Source organism: Nuphar pumila, chromosome 14 (genome assembly GCF_984573655.1).
Source record: "Nuphar pumila chromosome 14, dmNupPumi1.hap1.1, whole genome shotgun sequence".
Classification (NCBI taxonomy): Eukaryota; Viridiplantae; Streptophyta; class Magnoliopsida; order Nymphaeales; family Nymphaeaceae; genus Nuphar; species Nuphar pumila.
Genome location: NC_143262.1, coordinates 68367159 through 68394924, shown reverse-complemented (window position 1 = coordinate 68394924; position 27766 = coordinate 68367159).

Genomic DNA, 27766 nt, shown 5'->3' with positions numbered 1-27766 from the left:
ACTAAAATGGATTCTCCAAGTGAGAATCGAGTCAGACCTCGATAAAGGAAGGCGAGCGCTGCCATGGCTATAGAGAGGCGATTGGTTTGCTGACTTCCCCATCTTCTCATAAGCTGGATTATCCTGATGCTCATGTAGTTCTGTCCATCTGGGAAAAGGGACAGACCTACAGTGCATAGAACCATTGCATTTTGAATCCTTTCTTTGGCTGTTCTTGAAAGCAAGTTGACTTCGACGAAGGTCCTGTACTGGCGGTACAACTCAAGTAGGTCAACATACTCATTTCCTTCCAACTGGATTAGGGGCCAAGATCGGCGGCCTGTCATACGAGCTAAGGAGTCTCGGGGGTCCAAACCCTTGACATTGATAAGGAATTGATGCTCTAATGGGTCGCTTGGTCGACCAGCTGGTTCTGGCAACCCCATGATTTCTGAAAATTCATCCATTAAAACAGTCATCTCTCCCCACGGGAACCAGAAGGTACACGTTCGAGGATTCCATCGCTCTGCCATTGCATGGATCAGGTTGCCATTGATGGTCTGCTTTCCGACTGTTGATGCCAGCTCTAATCCGCACTCGCTCAAATGGTCCGGGAACATTCGGGAAAAGCTCTTTAGCCAGGAATAATACCACCGGGGAATAAAAGTTCCGGTGCTAAGGGCTCGATGTTCAGGACGACCTTGTCGCACCTCGAAGGAGATGTGACCTTCAGGAAAGATAGGATCGATTTGACTGGATGCCATCGAACTGAAAACAGAGAAAGACTCAGAATGAGACTTAGGAAAATATGAGAAATTTTGAAAAATTTTGCAGGCAGGATAAAAATGCAGCTAGAAATTCGAGATCCAGTAGAAAAGGTAGAATGGAAAATCGCCTGAAGTTTTGAAAGAAATTGGATATTTGAGGAAATCATCCAGGGTTTGAGAAAACATCTTGTGGAAAATAAAGATGTTTTGAAAAAGGCCTAAGAAGTTGGAAAACATTGGGAAATATAAAAAATTAAGGAAATCATACAATCACATCCTGCACAAACATTTATGCATATTCAGCACTCCCTAAAAGGCTGACTCTAGATGCATCAATTTGAAAACAGCTGTAGGACCTTAATCCTAACTCTAGGTTCAGATCATCTTTGTCCAATCCAGTTATGCCGATATACCCGAATTGAAATCCGAGGTACGTGGCATAGAATTTCAACTCCGGTTCTAAGGTAAGGTTTTCCAACATCCTTGAGCGCCTACCGATATACTTCGGACTGTGGCCCGCGGTACGTGGTAGGGGGTGTTAACCCAAATAGTTGGCCCAGTTGTGGGGCTCTGTCCCGAACTATGGTTCTGGAAGAGAGCCCAGCAACGTGAAGACCGGGACAATATAGGTAATGGGGGTTTTGAAAAAATGATCACATGCAAGAAATAGAAGGCTCTAAGTCCTAGAGAGATAGATTTTGAAAATTTTGAAGAAGCATACATTGTTTGCATTCAGATCCTAAATTGAGGAGGATTGTATATAGACCTAAGTCTATGTGAGCATGAAAATATCTCCTCAATATGGTCCTACCAAACCATGCCTAAGCTATATGCAATCAATGTCAGCTAGGCCAGAATCTAGGCTCCTAGGCTCACATGATATCAAAAGTAAAAGAGCTGACAATTTTGTGAACATAATTTTGATAATTAAACTAAGTCAAGCATAATTTAGGTCAGACAAGGACAGGTCCCATCACGGTCGCCAAACCTGTTATCGTCGTGAAATTTTTCCCCCGTCTTCCCTTCCTTGCGGAAGAGAGAAAGAGGAAACGCTTTCGCGCTTCAAACTTTGACCGGATTTTGGAAAATGTTTTTGAAATACTCGCCTCCGTTTTTGAAAATTGTGGGAAAATCCATGGGATGGGGCTCGACCTGTCGGTACGAGGTTCGACCGTTCCTGCCGCCTTTAACAGGGGTAATCGAACCAAGGACCAAAACTATGCTTGACTTAGCGAAATTATCAAAGTTATGTTCTATCCTAAATGCACAGGGAATTTAGGCATGTGCTATGAGATTTGGAAAATGCAACTTGGGAAAACATGATGTATGCTTGGAAAATATTTGAAGTTGAAAAGATTTCTCAGGAAAAGAGTAAATTTCTCAGGAAACTCAGATGAAAAGATTTAAAATCTTGAGAAAGTTTATAAAGACTTGGGAAAATCATGAATGAGTGGAAGTCCTGAGAAAATGTGAGTAATTCTTAGGAAAAGTGTGAACATTTGAAGGGAAATGCTTGTCAGGAAAACTCCAACTCTGAAAATTTTATTTGGAAAGAGGATTGAAAATTCATAGGAAAACTTTTGGAGTTGAAAAGCATTTCTTGGGAAAATGGAAGTGATTCTTGAGAAAAGATGAACCTTTTGAAAAGGGAAACACTTCTTAGGAAAACTTGGACTTTGAGAGTTTTTTTTTTTTTAGGAAAATGATGGAAATTCATAGGAAAGCTCATTGGAGAAGGAAATTCAAAACCTGGGAAGTTGAAATCCTAGGAATTTTACCCTTTTGAAATACTTGGAAATCGATTTTGGATCTTGGAGAAAGATTGGAAAACTCTTTTGAATCTCTTAAGAAAATATCATTTTCCAGGGAAAACTGTGGAAAACTTTGTCTTTGGAAAACCGATTTTTGAAAAATCCTTAGAGTTTCTTGAGAAATCGATTTCTTGAGAATGAAGTTTTCTTGAGAAAATCTTGAGAAAATCTTGAGAAAATCAATGCTTTCATAATGCAAATGACATGAGTGGATGAATGCCCTTTGAAAAGATTTTCTAAGAGATTTGTTGGAAAAATGTGCATTAAGTCAAGATAAATCCTTCACATATCCTGACTGTGGCCATGAATATGTTCAGAATTTAGTTGATTTGATGCACATGATTTTGAAAACTTTGGAAATATGATGTGCATTTTAAGATAGCCTAAGAGTGTAGGCTCAATGTGACTAGTAGAAAGATGATGGATCTGGGTCTCGTCCATATTCCGACTAGGGCCGTAAATATGGATTCCACCGAGTTCATCAACTCCCTAAGAGTTGGTGCACGTGCCATTCGTGAACATCCATAGTGCTTTTGAAATAACAATGCATGAATCATATAAGCAGGATATTGCCTAAATTTTAAACGATATGATATGCATCCTAGTCTAAGCAGGAAATTAACTCTCTTATTCCAAAATTTACATTATTACATCACTAAATAGAGGAAATAAAAGAAATTTGCAGACTTCAGCTCCTTCTTTTGAATGTCCCTGCCAAGCTTGAAATAAAGTTAGCTCAAATATGTGGGTTTTTCCAAGATTTTCCAATAATATTATGAAATTATTGGATTTAATTGGATATAAACCCTATTCTCATGCTTCCTTGATGTTTTGAAATGATGTAAATGCAGGGAATTCAGTGAAAAACAGTTTGAAATTCGGAATTGGGGTTAAAATGACCAAAATACCCCTAATTATAAAGTTATACCTTTAAAATCAGGGTTTTTTGAAGGAAAACTTGGTAAAATTGAGATTTTGAAGTTCAAATTGAATCAAATGATGATGAAATGCAGTAAGAGATATGATGACATGCTGCTAGACACATTAAGACTGTAAAATCAGAATTTGGTATTTTGCAATTTATCAAAAATAACGATTTTCGCTTGTTTTTCGCTTGGATCCGGGTCCTGCGGGACCCTGTTTTGGTATTATGGATGATCCGAACCTCAAATGGATTCCAAATTGTACCAAATTCGGTATGAAGCATCTAAACACTCTGATAAACAACCTAGAATGCTAAAAATCACGAAATGATATGATTTAAATGCTAAAATTCAAGGAAAGTCCTAAAAATGATGGATTTTGCCTATGGATCCGAACCAAATGCAATGCCTAATATGATAATGCAAGATTTACACCATGGAAACTTCTGATATTTTGCAGACTGCTAAAAGACCCGAAATGGAACATTTTTGGTTTTTATAGCCTCGGGATTTGAGCCATGGTGAGTTCAATAACAGAGGTTTAGTTTTGACAGAGATAAAAATCACACTAATCTGATGTAAAATGCCCAAAAAATATAAAACGGTCATGGAAATTTATCCAATTAATAAGAGTTATGCACGACATCTACATGAACAACTTTCATGTTTATGACTTCGGCATTTGATCAACGGAAATACAGATAAAAATATAACTATTCCTGCCTAAACTAACAGAACAGACAAATGTACAAAAACAGGGGGCTGACAAGAAAAATCCGAAGCAGGGGTCAACACTGTTCTAAAAATTACAGTCTTTCATATTCAAACAGAGGACATCTCGGACACCACTTTCCCTTTTTACAGTTTTGGATTTGGAGCAACACACAAAGAGAAACCATAGCCCTAAGTCGATCCAAGATCTCAGAGGCCCAAATTAGGCTCTGACACGTGTACCGACATCTCGGATTTTTGTCAGACAATAAAAAAACTTATAAAAATCTGAGAAAATCATATTAAAAACTAGACATTCTCCCGAGTTCAGAACAGCTTTCGGATCTAAAATCGGATCTTCCATGAGGGATATCTCTATTTTACAAGTCGGAAAATGATTTTCAAAACGTATCCCGGGTAACAAAACCCGACTTTCCATTTTGAATGTTTACTGCAGTAAACAAATTCAAATGGCTTCGAATTTTTGGAAAAATTTTAGGGACACCTAAGGACGTATTCCATGATGTTTTTGGGATTTTTAATAAAAAACAAATGCATGAAATGACGTGTGGACTGACTGACAAAAATAGAGACCTACTGAAAATAAGCAGAATTGAAATAAAGGCTAAATTAATCCTAATTAATTCATGAAATATGCTAAATGAATGAAATAAAATGCAAATTAAACCTAGCTAACTATATGAATGTTAAAAATCATCAAGGAAGCATAACAAAACATTTTTATATATGTCGTTTTATGAGAATAGCTCAATCCATCCCTCGGATGAGCTCTTTCTTCAAACGACTCCCGATTCGAATTTTAGAATCACATCAAGGGGAAAAGAAGTGCACCTTGCTTCGTTACGCAGCGTAGGAGCTCTTGAAAGGGGCGGCTATCATGAGCTTCCTTCGTCCTTTGCTCCGGGCTTCGGATGGTTCACAAAAATCGACCTTTGTTGGAATCGAATTCGCCACAGCACGAGCTTTACTCGACCTTCTTCAATGCGCCAAAGAGGGCACGATTTCCAAGGGTCCAAATCAGATGTTAGGAAGGCTAGGTCGGATTTTCCAAGTTCACAAGAGTTAAAAAAAATGATCTCCTTTAGGCTGGGCGTGAACCCTTGTTTTTATAACTTTTCTGAAAAATTTTGAAATTCAAACAGGCTGGATCTGAGCCCTTCATGTGGCGCCATCTCAGGGGGTGTCATCTGAGGGGTTTGAAATTCGAATTTGTCTTCTGCAGGGAGCCCTCAGGTGGCGCCACCTCAAAAGGCTATTTTGATTTTTTGAGAAAAATAAAAAATGGAAATTTTGTGGGTGAGACACCTCAGCAGGGAGAATTTGGAATTTTTCAAAAGTTTGCTTGATTCTCTCTGCAGGGAACTCCCAGAAGGCGCCACCTCAGAGGGTGCTCTCTTGGAATTTGAAATTCAAACTCACCTTTTGTAGGGAGTCCTCAGGTGGCGCCACCTCATGGTGGGCTACCTTTATTAAAAATAAAATAAAAAATAAAAATGGAGCCAAGTGGAGTCCTGGAATGGTGCCACCTCAAAAGGTGTTTGACACATGTCAGAAGGTCAGAGCAGTGGGCTCAGAAGGCGCCACCTCAGAGGAATTTGAATTCTACCTTTTCTGGAGAAAGGAGATCTGGACATGTGGCGGACAAGTGTCAGATGTCTGGAGAGGCTTTCTCAAATGGCGCCACCTCAGGGGGAAGTTTGAAATTCAAATAGAGGTTGGCCCTGGAGGAATGGAGGATGGACATGTGGCGCCACCTCAGGGTGGCTCCTACAATGCCATGTGGCAAGAGGGAGGAAAAAGAGGGCAGTGACATGTGTCTCCTACTTTTCTGAAAAAAGTAGGGAGAGGACATGTGTCCTCTACTTTTTCTGAAGGAATGAGAAGGAGACATGTGTCACCTTCTTTTCCTGGAAGAAGTAGAAGATGACACGTGGCAGAGGGATGAGAAGGAGGGAAGGGACATGTGGCGCCATCTCAGACAGGATGAAAAGGTAGAAGTTCAGGATTTTCGCCACCTATGAGGAGTTTTGAACTTTTGAATTCTAGTTTTTCTGAAGAAAGCAGGAAATGACACATGGCACTTGCTTTTTCTGAGGAAATGAGAGCTTGCCATGTGTCCTCTGCAGGAGACACTCCAGATGGCGCCACCTCAGAGGAGACAAGCCTACCTTTTCTGTAGGAATTTAGGAGTGACACATGTTTCCTACTTTTCTGAAAAAAATAGGGAGAGGACATGTGTCAGGCTACTTTTCTAGAAGGAAGGAGGGGTTGACACGTGTCCCCTGCAGGAGACACACTTCAAGTGGCGCCACCTCAGAGGAGACAAGCTCCACTTTTTCTAGACAGGACAACCTAAGACACTTGGCATCTCCTGGTAATCTTGGATTGACACATGGCGCAGGATGGATAATGACACATGGCAGATAATTGGGATGACATGGCGACTTCTTAGGGTAGCCCCACACTGACACGTGGCAGAAGAGGGAACGTGACATGTGGCACCAACTCTAGGTGAACCCTATGCTGACACATGGCATGTAAATGGGAGGAGAGAGAAAGGACAAGTGGCACCAATCCAGGGGACAAGGCTCCTATATTTTTGGGTTTTTCAAAATTCAAATTTTCAAAAGGAAAGCTTGTGTGACACCACCTCAGTGTGGGTCCCACATTGCTTCTTTATTGAAATAAGGATAAAACCACAACTTCTTTTTAGAATTTTCATAAAATCTGGACTAATGGGCAAAACAGGAATTTTGGAAAGAGTTGGCCCTTGTAGGGCGATTTTGTAAAAGAAAGATATTTGAAATTGTCAAAAAGGGCAAAATCTGAGGTGAAGTGACTCAAATCCATATTGAAAACTATCCAGATGGTTTTCCTGAGAAAATATTTTGAAATTCAGAGTCCTGGGGGTAAAATGGGAAAAATTGATAATTTTGAAGACCCAGGGTTTTGAAATCGATTTTGAAAAGAGTTGAAATTCTAATCTGGATTAAAAATTTTGAAATCAAGAGTTCTAGACCTCGAAATGACATGCTTTGCAATGCAGTGATTTGAAATGCTCGTGCAATGATATGCAATGTCATGTCTTATGCAATGCAACCTTGAATCAAGATTTGGAGATGTCTGTCTCCTGTCAGGAGTAAAATTTTGAACATCTGAGCTAAAAATAGAGAAATTTTGAGAGTTGCAGATGAAATTTGGACTTTTGCAAGGTCCGACTCAGAAAATGACCATTTTGCCCTCCAGCGATTTCAGAGGCTGGATGTTGATGCTTGGTGGAAATGTTGGGGAGGTGAGTGAAAATTTGGGTTGTTTACAATATCTGTCATAGATGTTAACTCTATTGTTGAGCTTCGAGAAGCTACATTCTTTGAGAATGTATTTCCCATGAAAGTTGGTGTACCTCAGAATCTTTCTTCTTTAGATATACCTTCAACTTCTGGTTTTATTACCAAACATGTGGAAAGGATGACAAATGTAGGGGTAGAACCATCTTGTTCTCATCCTAGACCCATTGAGTCTAAGGAAGTGGTTGAACCTAGAAAGAGCAAGAGGCCACGGATTACCAAGGATTTAGGACGTGATTTTATCACTTACCTTATCGAGGATGATCCTCCCACTTTCCGAGATGCAATGGCTTCACCTGAAGCAATGCATTGGAAAGACTCCATAAAGAGCAAAATGGACTCCATTGTCTCTAATGGTACTTGGGAACTGGTTGACTTCCCTCGTGGTAGTTCCACTATTGGGTGCAAATGGATCTTTAAGAAGAAGTTAAAACTGGATGGATCCATTGACAAGTACAAGGCGAGACTGGTTGCCAAGGGGTTCAAACAAAATGAGGGAATAGACTATTTTGATACCTATTCTCCGGTTACCCGGATGACCACTATTAGGGTGCTTATTGCACTCGCTTTCATTTATAATCTCTCAGTCCATCAAATGGACGTGAAGACCGCTTTCTTGCATGGCGATCTTGAAGAAGAGATCTATATGGATCAACCTGAGGGTTATGTGGCTATTGGTAATAAAGATAAAGTTTGTAGACTTGTTAAGTCATTATATGGACTAAAACAATCCCCTAAACAATGACCTGAGAAGTTTGATAATATTATTTTATCATTTGGCTTTGTTGTCAATGAATCTGATAAGTGTGTTTATTGCAAAGTTAAAAGTGATGGTTGTATTATTTTATGCGAGTATGTAGATGACATTCTATTATTTGGTTTCAATATGGCAATTGTGAATGAGACAAAGTCATTTTTTAGTAGTAAGTTTGATATGAAGGATATGGGTGTTGTAAATGTGATCTTAGGCTTAAAGCTGACTCGTTCAGCTGAGGGAATAGCAATTTCTTAGTCTCACTTTGTTGAGAAAGTACTTGTGAAATTTAACTATAACCAAGGGAGATATGTAGCAACTTCATATGACCCTTCTATCCCTCTTCATAAGAATACGACTGGGATTCCTGTGTCTCAATTGAGATATTCCCAGATTATTGGAAGTTTGATGTATCTTGCAAATTGCACAAGATCGGATATTTCGTTCTTCGTGACAAAATTAAGTAGATACACAAGTTGTCCAAATCGCACTCATTGAAAGGCATTGGACAGGTTACTTAAATACCTGAAAGGAACTATTTCCTTGAGTTTGCATTACAAGAGATTCCCTGTAGTTCTTGAGGGATATAGTGATGCGAGCTGGATAGCCATGAACTCTTGAAGTTATGACATGACAGGGTATGTATTTACCTTGGGTGGCGGCGCAGTCGCCTGTAGATCAGTAAAGCAGACCATCTTGTCTCGATCTACTTTTGTGGTTGAACTCTGTGCTTTAGATGTCACAGGATTGGAAGCTGAAAGGTTAAAGGGACTTTTTGAGGAACTTCCTTTAATGTGCAAGCCAATTACTGCGATATCTGTGCATTGTGACAATATGACTACTATTGCAAAGATTAAAAGCACAAAATATAACCAAAAGCAGAGGATACACATTCAAGTCAGAATAAAATCTGTAAGGGAACTCGTGTCTCAATAAGTGGTTGTTGTGGACTTTGTTGGATCCAAAGAGAACACAACTGATCCATTAACGAAAGGGCTAGATAAGTCTTTAGTCCTGAAATCCAGAGAGGTGATGGGACTGAAACCCATCAGTAGTTCATCTGCAGTAGCAACCTAACCTATCTGAGTGGAGATCCCACAAAGTAGGTTCAATGTGGTAATAACAAGCTGTAGGGTGAACTGGATAGCACCTTATTAAAGTGATACTAAGTATCTATGTCTGTTCCCCTGTTTACTCTGGAAAGGTGTTATAGCTGCAAGTTAAGGAAAAGTTAAAACTCTGAATGGATTCAAAGCCTTCTAGGCGAGATCTTAGCAGTGCATCTTTGGAGAATCCCACCTATGTGAGTGTGACTGTGTGACCGCAGTTTAAGGAATTGGGTTATTTCTGAAGTCACTTATGAAACAGGATTCGGGCGCATGTCCTTTAACGCGCCGCCCCTAAAGATTACAACCAGAACCTTTATCATGTTGTTGCTAATGGACACTCCTACACCAAAGGTTCAAGTTCAAGACTTCAGTTCACTTCGTTCCTGTGGGGGTAAAGTTAGTCAACTACGGTAATCGTTCAAACCGGAAGGTTCCATTGCTGAAAGCATGATATGTAGTGTTGCAGATTGTCTCTTCTTGCATCTTGGTTTCCTCTCGTTTTATTCTTTGAACTTGTGGGAGAATGTTAGGTGTAAGAAGGAAGGCAGAGAGAATTCAAAAGAGAAACTGGGCTGTTTTGGAGAAGGTGGTCTTGATGAGGTGAAATAGTCCCATATGGATTATGCATGAGTTTGTTGTGGGCTTTATAAGCCACATGTAAACTCATACACTTGTTCTTGAGAACAAGAGAGTGGGATGACCACCACACGCGCGCGCCCGCCCGCCGTGCCGTGTCGTGCCGAGCCGGGCCGGGCTCGGGTTCGGGTTCTGGTAATTAGCCCTTTATGGCCATATCCAATCAAGACAAAGTACCTTTTTACCCAAAGTTTCTTTGGATATTTGGATTCTGTAACGGGTTATGAGAAATGATAACGGGTCACGACTCCTCGTAGTCTGTGCCCGTTATGACTCTTCGGATTCCGTAATGGACCTCGATCTTTCAAAGTCCGTTAACGAATCACGTCTCCTGAGAATTTGTAACGGGTCCTTCTACGTTTCATAATCGTTCATGGGTTATAAAAGCACGGTAAGGGTTGGGGTTACGAACAGGCTGAGACAGACGCATTTCTGAAGCTATATAATTTCCCATCTCCCCTGTTGCTCTCTCTCTCTGTTTCCTGAGTTATCCCGAATGGGTGTTCTGCAACATTTGGTTCGTGAAGGTTGTTTTCGAAGGACGATCCATCAGATTTCACCGTTCAGATCATCGTGGCTATTGTATCCTGGGGGAAGGACGTCGGACCCTGTCTTGCACTGTATGTGGGGGTGAATCTTCTCTAAGGGGAGTACTTTCGTACGCTGTAGCCTTTTACATAATTTAAACATGTTCTTGTTGTTTCTATTATGTTCTTTGCATCTGTTTGTTCATTTGCACATGTCTGGATTTTGGTCTGATGCGGAAAATGTCATGCTTGCTTCCTATTATTGTTTCGATCGTCTGTTGATCATGCTGTATACACTGTTGTATTTTCTGTATTCTATCGCGTTTTGTATCATGATGACGATTGTGAAACTGGGTGATCCGAAAAATGATCCAACAGTATTAGAGAAGATTCTAAGCATGTCTTCTTCTTCTGCGTATGTACCAAAAGTAGACATGTCTGGTTTGCCGGAAAAGTTTGCTGGTCAAAATTTCAAGCGTTGGCATCAACACATGAAAATTTGGTTAGCTACTATAGGGCTGCTGTCGGTTCTGGAAATCGACTGTCCTTCGATTTTTTATACTGACCCAGACCCTGCTGTAGTCACTGCTGCAGTCCAGTGGAAAGAAAAGGACAGTATATGCCATGGCTGCATACTGTTGGCTTTGTCCAACAATTTGTTCGATGTCTACTGTTCTTCGTCTACCGTTCTTCATCTACCACTGCTAAGGGTCTATGGGATCAGCTTGACAAGAACTACAATAACGAAGACCAAGGTCTTGAAAAGTACTTTGTTGCCAAGTTTCTGAAATATCAGATGGTAGAAGGCAAGTCGGTCACTGAGCAGGCACACGTGTTTCTGCTGTTGCTTTATAGTTTGGCTGAGGCTGAAATGAAACTTCCTGAGAAGTTTCAAGTTATGACCATCGTGGAGAAATTTCCTAAGTCTTGGTTAGACTTTGGTATGTCTCTCAAGCACCGTAGAGGGAAGATTTCCCAAGATGATCTTATAGTAGTCATTGCCATTGAAGAGGAGCATAAGAGCCAGAAACAGATCGTGATGCCAACTGAACCGCCTAAGGTGAACATGATGACCAGAGCTTTTAAGGGCAAGGGACAAAAACCCAAATCTGCAATGAAAAACCAGTTTAAACCTAAGGCCAAAATCCAGAAAAAGCCAAAGAACAAACCGTGCTGGAACTGTGGGCAGGTTGGGTACCGGGCTAAGGAATGTCCTTCCAAGAAGGCCAAAGCTCATGGGACCACAGACGGAACGCCTCAAGTCAACATGGTGACTGAGGTCGTTGAGACCAGTACTGGGTATGTTTCTGTTAACCCACAAATTTATCACGTTTATGAGCCAACTGAGTGGCTGGTTGACACTGGGGCTAATGTGCACGTTTTTGCTGATAAGTCTGTCTTTGTCTCATACCAAGCTGCTGAAGGCAGATCCGTGACTATGGGAAATTCAACGGCTGCAATGGTGTTAGGGATTGGATGCGTAGATCTGAAGTTTCCTTCAAAACGAGTTCTATCTTTACACAGAGTGCACCATGTGCCTGTAGTTACAAGGAACATTCTAAGTGGTTCATGTCTTGTTAGAGAGGGTTATGAATTTAACTTTAAATGTAATAAAATTGTTATTTTACATTCTAGAACTTTTATTGGCAAGGGGTATTTAGATGATGGCTTGTTTGAACTTCGTGTTGAACATGTTTGCAGTGATAAATTAGAAAATGGTGTTTCTTTTGATTCATTATCTAATGTTGTATATAACATAGAATCATCTGATTTGTGACATAATAGATTAGGTCATGTGAATTTCAATTCTGTGAAACGCATGATGAACTTGAAAATGATTTCTAAGCATTCCATTGATAAAACTAAAAAATGTGAAATTTGTGTGCAAGCAAAACAATGTAGAAAACCATTCCATACGATTGTTAGAGATTCTGAAATATTGGATCTGGTGCATACAGATATCTGTGAGTTTAATGGAGTATTAACCAGAAATCATAAAAAGTATTTTATCACTTTTATAGATGATGGCACTAAATACTGTTATGTGTATATGCTAAAATCAAAAGATGAAGCTTTTGATAATTTTCTTGTTTTTAAAAATGAAGCAGAAACACAAACTGGTAGAAAACTTAAAAGATTGAGGTCTGATAGAGGGCGAGAATATACCTCTAATAAACTCGATGAATATTGCAAGTCTGTTGAAATAATTCATGAGTTTACTGCTCCATATTTAACTCAATCTAATGGGATTGCAGAAAGAAAGAATATAACCCTAACTGACATGATAAATACTCTACTTGGGACTTCGGGATTACCTACCTATATGTGGGGGGATGCTCTGAATATGGCTTGCCATATTCTAAATAGAGTACCTCAGAAGCATAAAGATAGTAGCCCGTTTGAACTCTAGAGAAATAGGAAAGCTAGCTTGAAATACCTTAAAGTGTGTGGGTGCCTTGCTAAGGTACTTGTCCCAGAGCACAATAGGAAGAAGCTGGGTCCTAAAACAATAGATGTTGTCTTTTTGGGTTATGTAGAGAACAACTATGCCTACAAGTTCTTAGTGATTAAGTCTGAGATATCTGGCATAGATGTTAACTCTATTGTTGAGCTTCGAGAAGCTAGATTCTTTGATGATGTATTTCCCATGAAAGTTGGTGTACCTCAGAATCTTCCTTCTTTACATATACCTTCAACTTCTGGTTCCATTCCAAAACATTTGGAAAGGATGACAGATGTGGGGGTAGAACCATCTTGTTCCCATCCTAGACCCATTGAGTCTGAGGAAGTGGTTGAACCTAGAAGGAGCAAGAGACCACGGATTACCAAGGATTTAGGAAGTGATTTTATCACTTACCTTATCGAGGATGATCCTTCTACTTTCCTAGATGCAATGGCTTCACCTGAAGCAATGCATTGGAAAGACACCATAAAGAGTGAAATGGACTCCATTGTCTCTAATGGTACTTGTGAACTAGTTGACCTTCATCGTGGTAGTTCCACAATTGGGTGCAAATGGATCTTTAAGAAAAAATTGAAACCGGATGGATTCATTGACAAGTACAAGGTGAGACTGGTTGCCAAGGGGTTCAAACAAAAGGAGGGAATAAACTATTTTGATACCTATTCTTCGATTACCCGGATGACCACTATTAGGGTGCTTATTGCACTGGCTTCCATTTATGATCTCTTGGTCCATCAAATGGACGTGAAGACCGCTTTCTTGCATGGCGATCTTGAAGAAGAGATCTATATGGATAAACCTGAGGGTTATGTGGCTCCTGGTAATGAAGATAAAGTTTGTATACTTGTTAAGTCATTATATGGACTAAAACAAACCCCTAAACAATGGCATGAGAAGTTTGATAATATTATTTTATCATTTGGCTTTGTTGTCAATGAATCTGATAAGTGTGTTTATTGCAAAGTTAAAAGTGATGGTTGTATTATTTTATGCCTGTATGTAGATGACATTCTATTGTTTGGTTCCAATATGGGAATTGTGAATTAGACAAAGTCGTTTCTTAGTAGTAAGTTTGATAGGAAGGATATGGGTGTTGCAAATGTGATCTTAGGCTTGAAGCTGACTCGTTCAGCTGAGGGAATAGCAATTTCTCAGTCTCACTTTGTTGAGAAAGTACTTGTGAAATTTGGTTGTAACCAAGGAAGATCTGTAACAACTCCATATGACCCTTCTATCCCTCTTCATAAGAATACGACTGGAGTTCTTGTGTCTCAATTGAGGTATTCTCAGATTATTGGAAGTTTGATGTATCTTGCAAATTGCACGAGACCGGATATTTCGTTCTCCGTGACAAAATTAAGTAGATACACAAGTTGTCCAAATCGCACTCATTGGAAGGCATTGGACAGGGTACTAAGATAACTGAAAGGAACTATTTCCTTGAGTTTGCATTACAAGAGATTCCCTGCAGTTCTTGAGGGATATAGTGATGCGAGCTGGATAGCCTTGAACTCTGGAAGTTATGGCGTCACAGGGTATGTATTTACCTTGGGTGGCGGCGCAGTCGCCTAGAGATCAGTAAAGCAGACCATTTTGTCTCGGTCAACTTTTGAGGCTGAACTCTGTGCTTTAGATGTCACAAGATTGGAAGCTGTTTGTTTAAAGGGACTTCTTGAGGAACTTCCTTTAATGTGCAAGCCAATTCCTGCGATATCTGTGCATTGTGACAATATGGCCACTATTGCAAAGATTAAAAGCACAAAATATAACCAAAAGCAGAGGAGACACATCCAAGTCAAAATAAAATCTGTAAGGGAACTAGTGTCTCAGTTAGTGGTTGTTGTGGACTATGTTTGATCCAAAGAGAACACAACTGATCCATTAACGAAAGAGCTAGATAAGTCTTTAGTCCTGAAATCCAGAGAGAGGATGGGACTGAAACCCATCAGTAGTTCATTTGCAGTAGCAACCCAACCTATCTGAGTGGAGACCCCACAAAGTAGGTTCAATGTGGTAATTACAAGCTATAGGGTGAACTGCATAGCACCTTATTAAAGTGATACTAAGTATCTGTGTGTGTTCCCTTGTTTACTCTGGAAAGGTGTTGTAGCTGCAAGTTAAGGAAGAGTTAAAACTCTGAATGGGTTCAAAGCCTTCTAGGCGAGATGTTAGCAGTGCATCATTGGAGAATCCCACCTATGTGAGTGTGACTGTGTAGCCGCAGTTTAAGGAATTGGGTTATTCCTGAAGTCACTCATGAAACAGGATTCGGGCGCATGGCCTTTAACGCATCGCCCCTAAAGATTACAACCAGAACCTTTATCATGTTGTTGCTAATGGACACTCCTATACCAAAGGTTCAAGTTCAAGACTTCAGTTCACTTCGTTCCTGTGGGGGTAAAGTTAGTCAACTAAGGTAGTGGTTCAAACCGAAAGGTACCATTACTGAAAGCATGACATGTCCTGTTGCAGATTGTCTCTTCTTGCATCTTGGTTTCCTCTCGTTTCATTCTTTGAATTTGTGGGGGAATGTTAGGTGTAAGAAGGAAGGGAGAGACAATTCAAAAGAGAAACTGGGTTGTTTTAGAGAAGGTGGTCTTGATGAGGTGGAATAGTCCCATATTGAATATGCATGAGTTTCTTGTGGGCTTTATAAGCCACACGTAAACTCATACACTTGTTCTTGAGAACAAGAGAGTGGGATGACCACCACACACGCGCGCGCGCGCCCGCCCACCGTGCCGTGTCGTGCCGAGCCGGGCCGGGCTCGGGTTCGGGTAATTGGCCTTTTAGGGCCATATCCAATCAAGACAAAGTACCTTTTTACCCAAACTTTCTTTGGATATTTGGATTCTGTAACGAATTATGGGAAATGATAACGGGTCATGACTCCTCGTAGTCTGTGCCCGTTATGACTCTTCGGATATCGTAACGGACCTCAATCTTTCAAAGTCCGTTAACGGATCACGTCTCCTGAGAATTTGTAACGAGTCCTTCCACGTTTCATAATCGTTCTTGGGTTATAAAAGCACGGTAAGGGTTGGGGTTACGAAGAGGCTGAGACAGACACATTTCTGAAGCTATATAATTTCCCATCTCCCCTGTCGCTCTCTCTCTCTCTTTCCTGAGTTATCCCGAAAGGGTGTTCTGCAACATTTGGTTCGTGGAGGTTGTTTTCGAAGGACGATTCGTTGGAGTGCACCGTTCAGATCGTCGTGGCTATTGTATCCTGGGGGAAGGATGTCGGACCCTGTCTTGCACTGTATGTGGGGGTGAATCTTCTCTAAGGGGAGTACTTTCGTACGCCTTATCCTTTTACATAATTTAAACATGTTCTTGTTGTTTCTATTATGTTCTTTGCATCTGTTTGTTCATTTGCACATGTCTGGATTTTGGTCTGATGCGGAAAATGCCATGCTTGCTCCCTGTTATTGTTTTGATCATCTGTTGATCATGCTGTATACACTGTTGTATTTCCTGTATTCTATCATGCTTTATATCATGATGACGATTATGAAACTGGGTGATCCGAAAAATGATCCAACAGTATTAGAGAAGATTCTAAGCATGTTGTCTTCTTCTGCGTTTGTACCAAAAGTAGACATGTCCGGTATGCCGGAAAAGTTTGTCGGTCAGAATTTTAAAAGTTGGCAGCAACGCATGAAAATCGGGTTCACTACGATAGGGCTGCTGTCGGTTCTAGAAATCGACTGCTCTTCCGTTTTTAATACTGACCCTGACCCTGCTGCAGTCACTGCAGCAGTCCAGTGGAAAGAAAAGGACAGTATATGTCGTGGTTGCATACTGTTGGCTCTGTCCAACACATTGTTCGATGTCTACTGTTCTTCGTCAACCACTGCTAAGGGTCTATGGGATCAGCATGACAAAAAGTACAATACCGAAGACCAAGTTCTTGAAAAGTACTCTGTTGCCAAGTTTCTGAAATATCAGATGGTAGAAGGCAAGTCGGTCACTGAGCAGGCACACGAGTTTCTGTTGTTGCTCCATAGTTTGGCTGAGGCTGAAATGAAACTTCTTGAGAAGTTTCAAGTTATGACCATCGTGGAGAATGTTCCTATGTCTTGGGTAGACTTTGGTATGTCTTTCAAGCACCGTAGAGGAAAGATTTCCCTAGATGATCTTATGGTAGCCATTGTCATTGAAGAGATGTGTAGGAGCCAAAAACAGATCGTGATGCCAACTGAACTGCCTAAGGTGAACATGATGACCGGAGCCTTTAAGGGCAAGGGACAAAAACCCAAATCTGCAATGAAAAACCAGTTTAAACCTAAGGCCAAAATCCAGAAAAAGGCAAAGAACAAACCGTGCTAGAACTGTGGGCAGGTTGGGCACCGGGCTAAGGAATGTCCTTCCAAGAAGGCCAAAGCTCATGGGACCACAGACGGAACGCCTCAAGTCAACATGGTGACTGAGGTCGTTGAGACCAGTACTGGGTATGTTTCTATTAACCCACAAATCTATCACGTTTATGAACCAACTGAGTGGCTGGTTGACACTGGGGCTAATGTGCACGTTTGTGTTGATAAGTACAATACCGAAGACCAAGGTCTTGAAAAGTACTCTATTGCCAAGTTTTTGAAATATCAGATGGTAGAATGCAAGTCGGTCACTAAGCAGGCACACGAGTTTCTGTTGTTGCTTCATAGTTTGGCTGAGGCTGAAATAAAACTTCTTGAGAAGTTTCAAGTTATGACCATCGTGGAGAAATTTCCTAAGTCTTGGGTAGACTTTGGTATGTCTCTCAAGTACCGTAGAAGGAAGATTTCCCTAGATGATCTTATGGTAGCCATTGCCATTAAAGAGGAGCATAGGAGCCAGAAACAGATCGTGATGCCAACTGAACCGCCTAAGGTGAACATGATGACCGGAGCTTTTAAGGGCAAGGGACAAAAACCCAAATCTGCAATAAAAAAACCAGTTTAAACCTAAGGCCAAAATCCAAAAAAATGCAAAGAACAAATTATGCTGGAACTGTGGGCTGGTTGGGCACTGGGCTAAGGAAAGTCCTTCCAAGAAGGTCAAAGCTCATGGGACCACAGACGGAACGCCTCAAGTCAACATGGTGACTGAGGTCGTTGGGACCAGTACTGGGTATGTTTCTGTTAACCCACAAATCTATCACGTTTATGAGCCAACTGAGTGGTTGGTTGACACTGAGGCTAATGTGCACGTTTGTGTTGATAAGTCGGTCTTTGTCTCATACCAGGCTGCTGAAGGCAGATCCTTGACTATGGGCAATTCAACGGCTGCAAAGGTGTTACGGATTGGACGCGTGGATCTGAAGTTTCCTTCAGAACGAGTTCTATCTTTACACAGAGTGCACCATGTGCCTGTAGTTAGAAGGAACATTCTAAGTGGTTCATGTCTTGTTAGAGAGGGTTATGAATTTAACTTTAAATGTAATAAAGTTGTTATTTTACATTCTACAACTTTTATTGGTAAAGGGTATTTAGATGATGGTTTGTTTAAATTTCGTGTTGAACATGTTTGTAGTGATAAATTAGAAAATGATGTTAACTTTGATTCATTGTCTAATGTTGCATATAACATAGAATCATCTGATTTGTGGCATAATAGATTAGGTCATGTGAATTTCAATTCTGTGAAACGCATGATGAACTTGAAAATGATTTCTGAGTATTCCATTGATAAAACTAAAAAATGTGAAATTTATGTGCAAGCAAAAAAATGTAGAAAATCATTCCATACGATTGTTAGTGATTCTGAAATATTGGATCTGGTGCATACAGATATCTGTGAGTTTAATGGAGTATTAACCAGAAATCATAAAAAATATTTTATCACTTTTATAGATGATGACACTAAATATTGTTATGTGTATCTGATTAAATAAAAAAATGAAGCTTTTGATAAGTTTCTTATTTTTAAGAAAGAAGCAGAAACACAAACTGGTAGAAAACTTAAAAGATTGAGGTCTGGTAGAGGAGGAGAATATACCTCTAATAAACTCGATGAATATTGCAAGTCTGTTGGAATAGTTCATGAGTTTACTGCTTCATATTCTCCTCAATTTAATGGGATTGCAGAAAGAAAGAATAGAACCCTAACTAACATGATAAATACTCTACTTGGGAGTTCGGGATTACCTACCTAAATGTGAGGGGATGCTTTGAATACAGCTTCCCATATTCTAAATAAAGTACCTCAGAAGCATAAAGATAGTAACCCGATTGAACTCTTGAGAAATATGAAATTTAGCTTGAAATACCATAAAGTGTGGGTGTGCCTTGCTAAGGTACTTGTCCCAGAGCACAATAGGAAGAAGTTGCGTACTAAAACTACAGATGTTGTCTTTTTGGGTTATGTAGAGAACAATTATGCCTACAAGTTCTTAGTGATTAAGTCTGAGATATCTGTCATAGACGTTAACTCTATTGTTGAGCTTATACAAGCTACATTCTTTGAGGATGTATTTCCCATGAAAGTTGGTGTACCTCATAATCTTTCTTCTTCAGATATACCTTCAACTTCTGGTTCCATTCGCAAACATGTGGAAAGGATGACAAATGTAGGGGTAGAACCATCTTGTTCCCATCCTAGACCCATTGAGTCTGAGGAAGTGGTTGAACCTAGAAAGAGCAAGAGACCACGGATTACCAAGGATTTAGGAAGTGATTTTATCACTTACCTTATCAAGGATAATCCTCCCACTTTCCGAGATGCAATGGCTTCACCTGAAGCAATGCATTGGAAAGACACCATAAAGAGTAAAATGGACTCCGTTGTCTCTAATGGTACATGGGAACTGGTTGACTTCCCTCGTGGTAGTTCCACAAATGGGTGCAAATGGATCTTTAAGAAGAAGTTAAAACCGGATGGATCCATTAACAAGTACAAGGTGAGACTGGTTGCCAAGGGGTTCAAACAAAAGTTGGGAATAGACTATTTTGATACCTATTCTCAGGTTACTCGCTTTCTTGCATGGCGTTCTTGAAGAAGAGATCTATATGGATCAACCAGAGGGTTATGTGGCTATTGGTAATAAAGATAAAGTTTGTAGACTTGTTAAGTCATTATATAGACTAAAACAAGCCCCTAAATAATGGCCTGAGAAGTTTGATAATATTATTTTATCATTTGGATTTGTTGTCAATGAATCTGATAAGTGTGTTTATTGCAAAGTTAAAAGTGATGGTTGTATCATTTTATGCCAGTATATGGATGACATTCTATTGTTTGGTTTCAATATGGGAATTATGAAAGAGACAAAGTCGTTTTTTAGTAGTAAGTTTGATATGAAGGATATGGGTGTTGCAAATGTGATCTTACGCTTAAAGCTGACTCGTTCAGCTGAGGGAATAGCAATTTCTTAGTCTCACTTTGTTGAGAAAGTACTTGTGAAATTTGACTATAACCAAGGGAGATATGTAGCAACTCCATATGACCCTTCTATCCCTCTTCATAAGAATACGACTGGGGTTCCTGTGTCTCAATTGAGATATTCCCAGATTATTGGAAGTTTGATGTATCTTGCAAATTGCACAAGACCGGATATTTCGTTCTCCGTGACAAAATTAAGTAGATACACAAGTTATCCAAATCGCACTCATTGGAAGGCATTGGACAGGTTACTTAGATACCTGAAAGGAACTATTTCCTTGAGTTTGCATTACAAGAGATTCTCTGTAGTTCTTGAGGGATATAGTGATGCGAGTTGGATAGCCATGAACTCTTGAAGTTATGGCATGACAGGGTATGTATTTACCTTGGGTGGCGGCGCAGTCTCTTGTAGATCAATAAAGCAGACCATCTTGTCTCGTTCTACTTTTGAGGTTGAACTCTGTGCTTTAGATGTCACAGGATTGGAAGCTGAAAGGTTAAAGGGACTTCTTGAAGAACTTCCTTTAATGTGCAAGCCAATTACTGCGATATCTGTGCATTGTGACAATATGGCCACTATTGCAAAGATTAAAAGCACAAAGTATAACCAAAAGCAGAGGAGACACATTCAAGTCAGAATAAAATCTGTAAGGGAACTGGTGTCTCAGTTAGTGGTTGTTGTGGACTATGTTGGATCCAAAGAGAACACAACTAATCCATTAACGAAAGGGCTAGATAAGTCTTTAGTCCTGAAATCCATAGAGGGGACGGGACTGAAACTCATCAGTAGTTCATCTGCAGTAGCAACCCAACCTATCTGAGTGGAGATTCCACAAAGTAGGTTCAATGTGGTAATAACAAGCTGTAGGGTGAACTGGATAGCACCTTATTAAAGTGATACTAAGTATCTGTGTTTGTTCCCCTGTTTACTCTGGAAAGGTGTTATAGCTGCAAGTTAAGGAAAAGTTAAAACTCTGAATGGATTCAAAGCCTTCTAGGCGAGATGTTAGCAGTGCATCTTTGGAGAATCCCACCTATGTGAGTGTGACTGTGTGGCCGCAGTTTAAGGAATTGGGTTATTCCTGAAGTCACTCATGAAACGAGATTCGGGCGCATTGCCTTTAACGCGCCGCCCCTAAAGATTACAACCATAACCTTTATCATGTTGTTGCTAATGGACACTCCTACAGCAAAGGTTCAAGACTTCAGTTCACTTCGTTCCTGTGGGGGTAAAGTTAGTCAACTACGGTAATGGTTCAAATCGGAAGGTACCATTGCTGAAAGCATGATATGTCCTGTTGCAGATTGTCTCTTCTTGCATCTTGGTTTCCTCTCGTTTCATTTTTTGAATTTGTGGTGGAATGTTAGGTGTAAGAAGGAAGGGAGAGAAAATTCAAAGGAGAAACTGGGTTGTTTTGGAGAAGGTGGTCTTGATGAGGTGGAATAGTTCCATATTGATTGTGCATGAGTTTGTTGTGGGCTTTATAAGCCACATGTAAACTCATACACTTGTTCTTGAGAACAAGAGAGTGGGATGACCACCACACACACGCGCACGCGCGCGCCCGCCCGCCGTGCCGTGTCGTGCCGAGTCGGTCCGGGCTCGGGCTCGGGTTCGGGTTCGGGTTCGGGTAATTAGCCCTTTAGGGCCATATCCAATCAAGACAAAGTACCTTTTTACCCAAAGTTTCTTTGGATATTTTGATTCTGTAACGGGTTATGGGAAATGATAACGGGTCACAACTCCTCATAGTCTATGCCCGTTATAACTCTTCGGATTCCGTAACGGAACTCGATCTTTCAAAGTCCGTTAACGGATCACGTCTCCTGGGAATCCGTAACGGGTCCTTCCACATTTCATAACCGTTCGTGGGTTATAAAAGCATGGTAAGGGCTGGGGTTACGAACACGCTGAGACAGACGCATATCTGAAGCTCTGCAATTTCCCATCTCCCCTGTTGCTCTCTCTCTCTTTCCTGAGTTATCCCGAAAGGGTGTTCTGCAACATTGGTTCGTGAAGGTTGTTTTCGAAGGACGATCTGTCGGATTTCACCGTTCAGATCATCGTGGCTATTGTATCCTGGGGGAAGGATGTCGGACCCTGTCTTGCACTGTATGTGGGGGTGAATCTTGTCTAAGGGGAGTATTTTCGTACGTCTTAGCCTTTTACATAATTTAAACATGTTCTTGTTGTTTCTATTATGTTCTTTGCATCTATTTGTTCATTTGCACATGTCTGGATTTTGGTCTGATGCGGAAAATGTCATGCTTGCTTCCTATTATTGTTTCGATCGTCTGTTGATCATGCTGTATACACTGTTGTATTTCCTGTATTCTATCGTGTTTTATATCATGATGACCATTGTGAAACTGGGTGATCCGAAAAATGATTCAACAGTCTTAGAGAAGATTCTAAGCATGTCGTCTTCTTCTGCGTTTGTACCAAAAGTAGACATGTTCGGTATGCCAGAAAAGTTTGCTGGTCAGAATTTCAAGTGTTGGCAGCAACGTATGAAAATCTGGTTCACTACGATAGGGCTGTTGTCGGTTCTTAAAATCGACTGTCCTTCGGTTTCTGATACTGACCCTGACCCTGCTGTAGTCACTGCAGCAGTCCTGTGGAAAGAAAAGGACAATATATGTCGTGGTTGCATATTGTTGGCTCTGTCCAAAACATTGTTCGATGTCTACTATTCTTCGTATATCGTTCTTCGTCTACCACTGCTAAGGGTCTATGGGATCACCTTGACAAGAAGTACAATACCGAAGACCAAGGTCTTGAAAAGTACTTTGTTGCCAAGTTTCTGAAATATCAGATGGTAGAAGGCAAGTCGGTCACTGAGCAGGCACACGAGTTTCTGTTGTTGCTCCATAGTTTGGCTGAGGCTGAAATGAAACTTCCTGAGAAGTTTCAAGTTATGACCATCGTGGAGAAATTTCATAAGTCTGGGGTAGACTTTGGTATGTCTCTCAAGCACCGTAGAGGGAAGATTTCCCTAGATGATCTTATGGTAGTCATTGCCATTGAAGAGGAGCATAGAAGCCAGAAACAGATCGTGATGCCAACTGAACCGCCTAAGGTGAACATGATGATCGGAGCTTTTAAGGGCAAGGGACAAAAACCCAAATCTGCAATGAAAAACCAGTTTAAACCTAAGGCGAAAATCCAGAAAAAGGCAAAGAACAAACTGTACCGGAACTGTGGGCGGGTTGGGCACCGGGCTAAGGAATGTCCTTCCAAGAATACCAAAGCTCATGGGACCACACACGGAACGCCTCAAGTCAACATAGTGACTGAGGTCGTTGAGACCAGTACTGGGTATGTGTGAACACCCCAAATTTTTCAAAGTTTTGTAAAAATGACCTTTTTGCCCCTAACCCCGTTTTCTGAGAAAATCAAGTCATTTCTTCAGATTCTCTGAATTAAAATCCATATTGATATATTCAAAATCAACTCTGGATCTGAGTCCAGCACTTTAAATCCATATTTCCTCAAAATCCGGATCAAAACCCATTTCTGAAGAAATTTCCTCAAAATAGTTTTTAAATTCTAAGAAAAATTCCTTTTGTAAATATTTTTGCAAAAACACAAAAAAAATAGTTTTAACCTTTGTTTTCTCACAAACTTTAGGATTTTATTCTAAAAATACAAAAAAAATTGAAAAATAAAAACAAAAACCAAAAAAAAATGGAAAGTTTTTAGGAAAAGGAATGAGTTTAAACTTTTTAAAGTCGATTTTTGCTAAAAAAAAATCATTTTTAAACCATTTTTATGAAAAACTTTGTTAAGGGAACCTCTTTTTGGAAAAAAACCAAAAATTTTCACAAATAAACCCTAATTGCCCCCCTCTCTTTCACTCTCGCCACTTTCCCCTCTCTCTCTTTCTTTCTCCTCCATTGCCAATCGCCCATCGCGCCCTTTCCCCCCGTCGATCCCTAACCGCTCCACCCTTCCAGACCCTTCTCCTCCATCTTTAAAAGGAACCGCACATGGAAACCCAAGGGCATCGCGCTTCACCCTACCATTGCTCTTTTTTGTGTACATCTTCCTCATCCTTTGTCTCTAATCCTCCTCTTCTTTCCCCTGTCGGCTGAAGCAAGAGGCTACCTATGACTTCGAGATCTCAGCAAAAGCAAGCATCGCACCCCTCTTTCACGAAGCAGTGAAAACCCCTCTCCTGCTTCGATTGACGATTCGAATGAAGTTGTAAGAAGGAAAAAGAAGGGAAACTCCATTTTGCAGAGGTTTCAAGCAAACCAAAGGAGTATCCAGAATGTCGGTACTCCTTTCTTCAGAACTCCAGCGATCTGAGAGCCCTGCAACAGAGTTAAGCGAATCAAACTTTATCTCCCGATCGCCTGGAGGAGCCTGAACTACGATTCACCTCTCCGCTGTAGACACTCCATCTTCAATCCATCGTAAACACTTCCCTTCATATTATCACTGCTCACAAGAAGCATTCATCACAAGTGAGGGCCAACAGCAAGGCCACGGTAAGTTTTTTTTTCTCTTCCCTTCTCTCTTCGTTATTTCTGGTTTTTCTTTTTTTTTTTATATATATGTATTATTTTTCCTGTTTAATCACCTCTTTAGAAGCATTATTGTGGTGTCGGTTTGCATATAGCAAACACCGATCCACACACATTGTGCAAAATCAAATGGGATTCTCGGACTCCTACATCTCCTTCTTCTTTATTTTTATTTTTTTTTTTGGAAACTTCAGCTTACTGTTTATCATTGTAAATCCCTCTTGATCTATTGCTAATTCCATGCATCATGGTTATTTTCCGTATCTCTGTACCGACTTTATTTAATTCTCCTTTTATACATCACGTCGCGCCTGGTTGCAGCATGGATATATGTCTCCATTTATCGAAATCTCTAGGTAAGCAGGTGTTTATGCTCTGCCATAGCATAAACACATGCTTTTATTTCAACATCCGCTTCTTGTAATGCCTGTATCAATGTGTCACACGCCTTATTTTCGAATCCTCTATGTCATTCATGAAGTTGTGGAATTATCATCATCCATGCCAGTCTGCTTAATTTCCCCTAACATCATCGTTATCACTATGAATTCACTCCTACTCATTCACCTCATATTCACTACCTTCACAACAACGTATACTGCCATCAATGCCTGTATGTTTCTTCTGCACATCATTTGATTCATCTTTTCCTTACATTTGCTGAGTGATCGTCCTTGCTCAATTTCTTGTTTACTGGGGCAGCTCTGAATACATCTTGTGTGTATCAAGTACAGCAGGGATATTACACTTTTGCAGTCGGCACCTGGTGCCCCTTTTGTAATCCAATTCTTGGATCCCTCTGTGGCATTTTAATTTACTTAAAAAAAAAAAAACCTTTTCACTAGTGTCCGATTACAAGGCCATCTTGAAAATTGCTTTACCTTTTCTGTTTATAGCTTTCAATCGGTGATTTCATACTCTACATGATCCGATTGTCATTTAATTGCAAAAGTCGACAGTCTGATTTTCTGTTACCTGGCATTCTAAGTTTTGAAATTTCTCTTGTGCTGATTTCTGCAACTTATACCTTGAATGGAATGGTCATATCAAGAGGCCCCTAAAGGACTCTAATGATAGATTTCTGCTGAAGACCTTGTCTGTGATTTGTTAATGCCATCATAAAAAGCTTTTCCATAGTAATTGCTCTGCCAAATTTCTGTTGGGAGAAATTATGGGAAGATTTTCCTGCATCATGAGTTGAATACTGCTTGCAATTAAGATGATACTTGTTGGTAAGATAGGAAATTACTTTGTATATATATGCACTAACCTCTATTTGGTCGGTTCTCTGATGATAGTGATCCATGGAGAAAGGGTCTAATCATATTAAGATAATACCAAGTTGCTGCTCCTGAACTGGTAACCTCCATTAAATATGCTTACAGTGACCACATGTACAGATCTAATTGCTAATGAGTAATGCTAGTAACCTAAGTAGACTTATGAGTGTGGGTTATCCTTTATATCACTGCAATACAAACAACATTCAAAATTGTTCTGCTCCAGCAATGGTTTTGGACCAGTTTCAATGACAGTCCCTTATTGACGTAGAGACATATCTAGATCGGCTCTCATCCAGGAACTTCCATTAGTTGCTGTTCTGCCCATTCTTGTCGTGGACTACCCTGTTCAAAAGATTGCTAGTTATATTTCTGATGATGGTGGTGCCAAGACCAACACTTGGAAATATTTACAGCAATATCTGGATTTGTTGAATGGTTCTAACATGGACTTGTAATTTCCCGTGTAGTCCTAACCCCCAGTACCAACTAGATTGGCGTGAGGCTGTTGTACGAACAGAGACACCAGAAGAATCAAGGTAAACATCCACTCCTTATTACTTTGCTGATAAATCTCGAGTGTGAATAGTCAAAAACAAAAAAAATAGTGATTTGATGAAGTGTCATTCCAAGATAATGCCATGATGTTGCTTTTACCAAATTTTTTTTTTTGGGTTTGTGGCCAATTGTTCAACAGTGTATATCATGCATGTATTGATATGTTCTTAACGATAATGTCCTAGAAAATTTGTTGAAGTGCAAAGATCAAGCCTGATCTTAAATTTTTTTTATGATGATTATTCTAGTTGAATAAATCTATGCATAATGGATATTATGGAACCTCTTTTGTTTTGACATGTACATACTAACAGTATTCCAGAAACACCTTTGTAAAAAAAAAAAAAAAAGATTCCTAGCTTACCAAGCATCAAGGATATAGAGACAATGGGCCTTTCGAAGTCTTCTGATCAACAGTCATTGTCTCTAGTTGTTTACAGGAGTAATGTTTATCTCAGATCATTTGAAGTCGAAGATGAGCTTCTCAGGTTTAAAGGGGAATTCACGCTATCTAAAAACAAAAAAAATGGATGAAGGGATTCATAGCCATTACAGCAATTCTGAAGCAATTAGTCAATATTAGAATGGCATGACACGGTTCGGAATAAATTGGAGATAGATTGAGGCTATTTTTCAACATTTTCTTTCAGCATTTATATATATACATTCATCAACCATTGTCAAATCTTGTTGATACACAGCATCTATTATCACTCTCACTACACCCTGATGCACCTTGTTTGCATAATATTTATCATTTTAGAAGACCCATCACCACATCATTATCTGCTTCATATCTGCCATTACCTACACATAAGCACAGCATCATCATGAGCATGCTGCACTCCTAGTCATTGTGTACCCACTGTAACATCCGTAGCATATCTGTAATTGTGTTCACTTCCTCTCTCACCTCCAAATGTCTCATCTCATAGCATGTGTGTCCATCTTTTCGACGCCTGTATGCATCTTTCCCCTTTCTTTTAG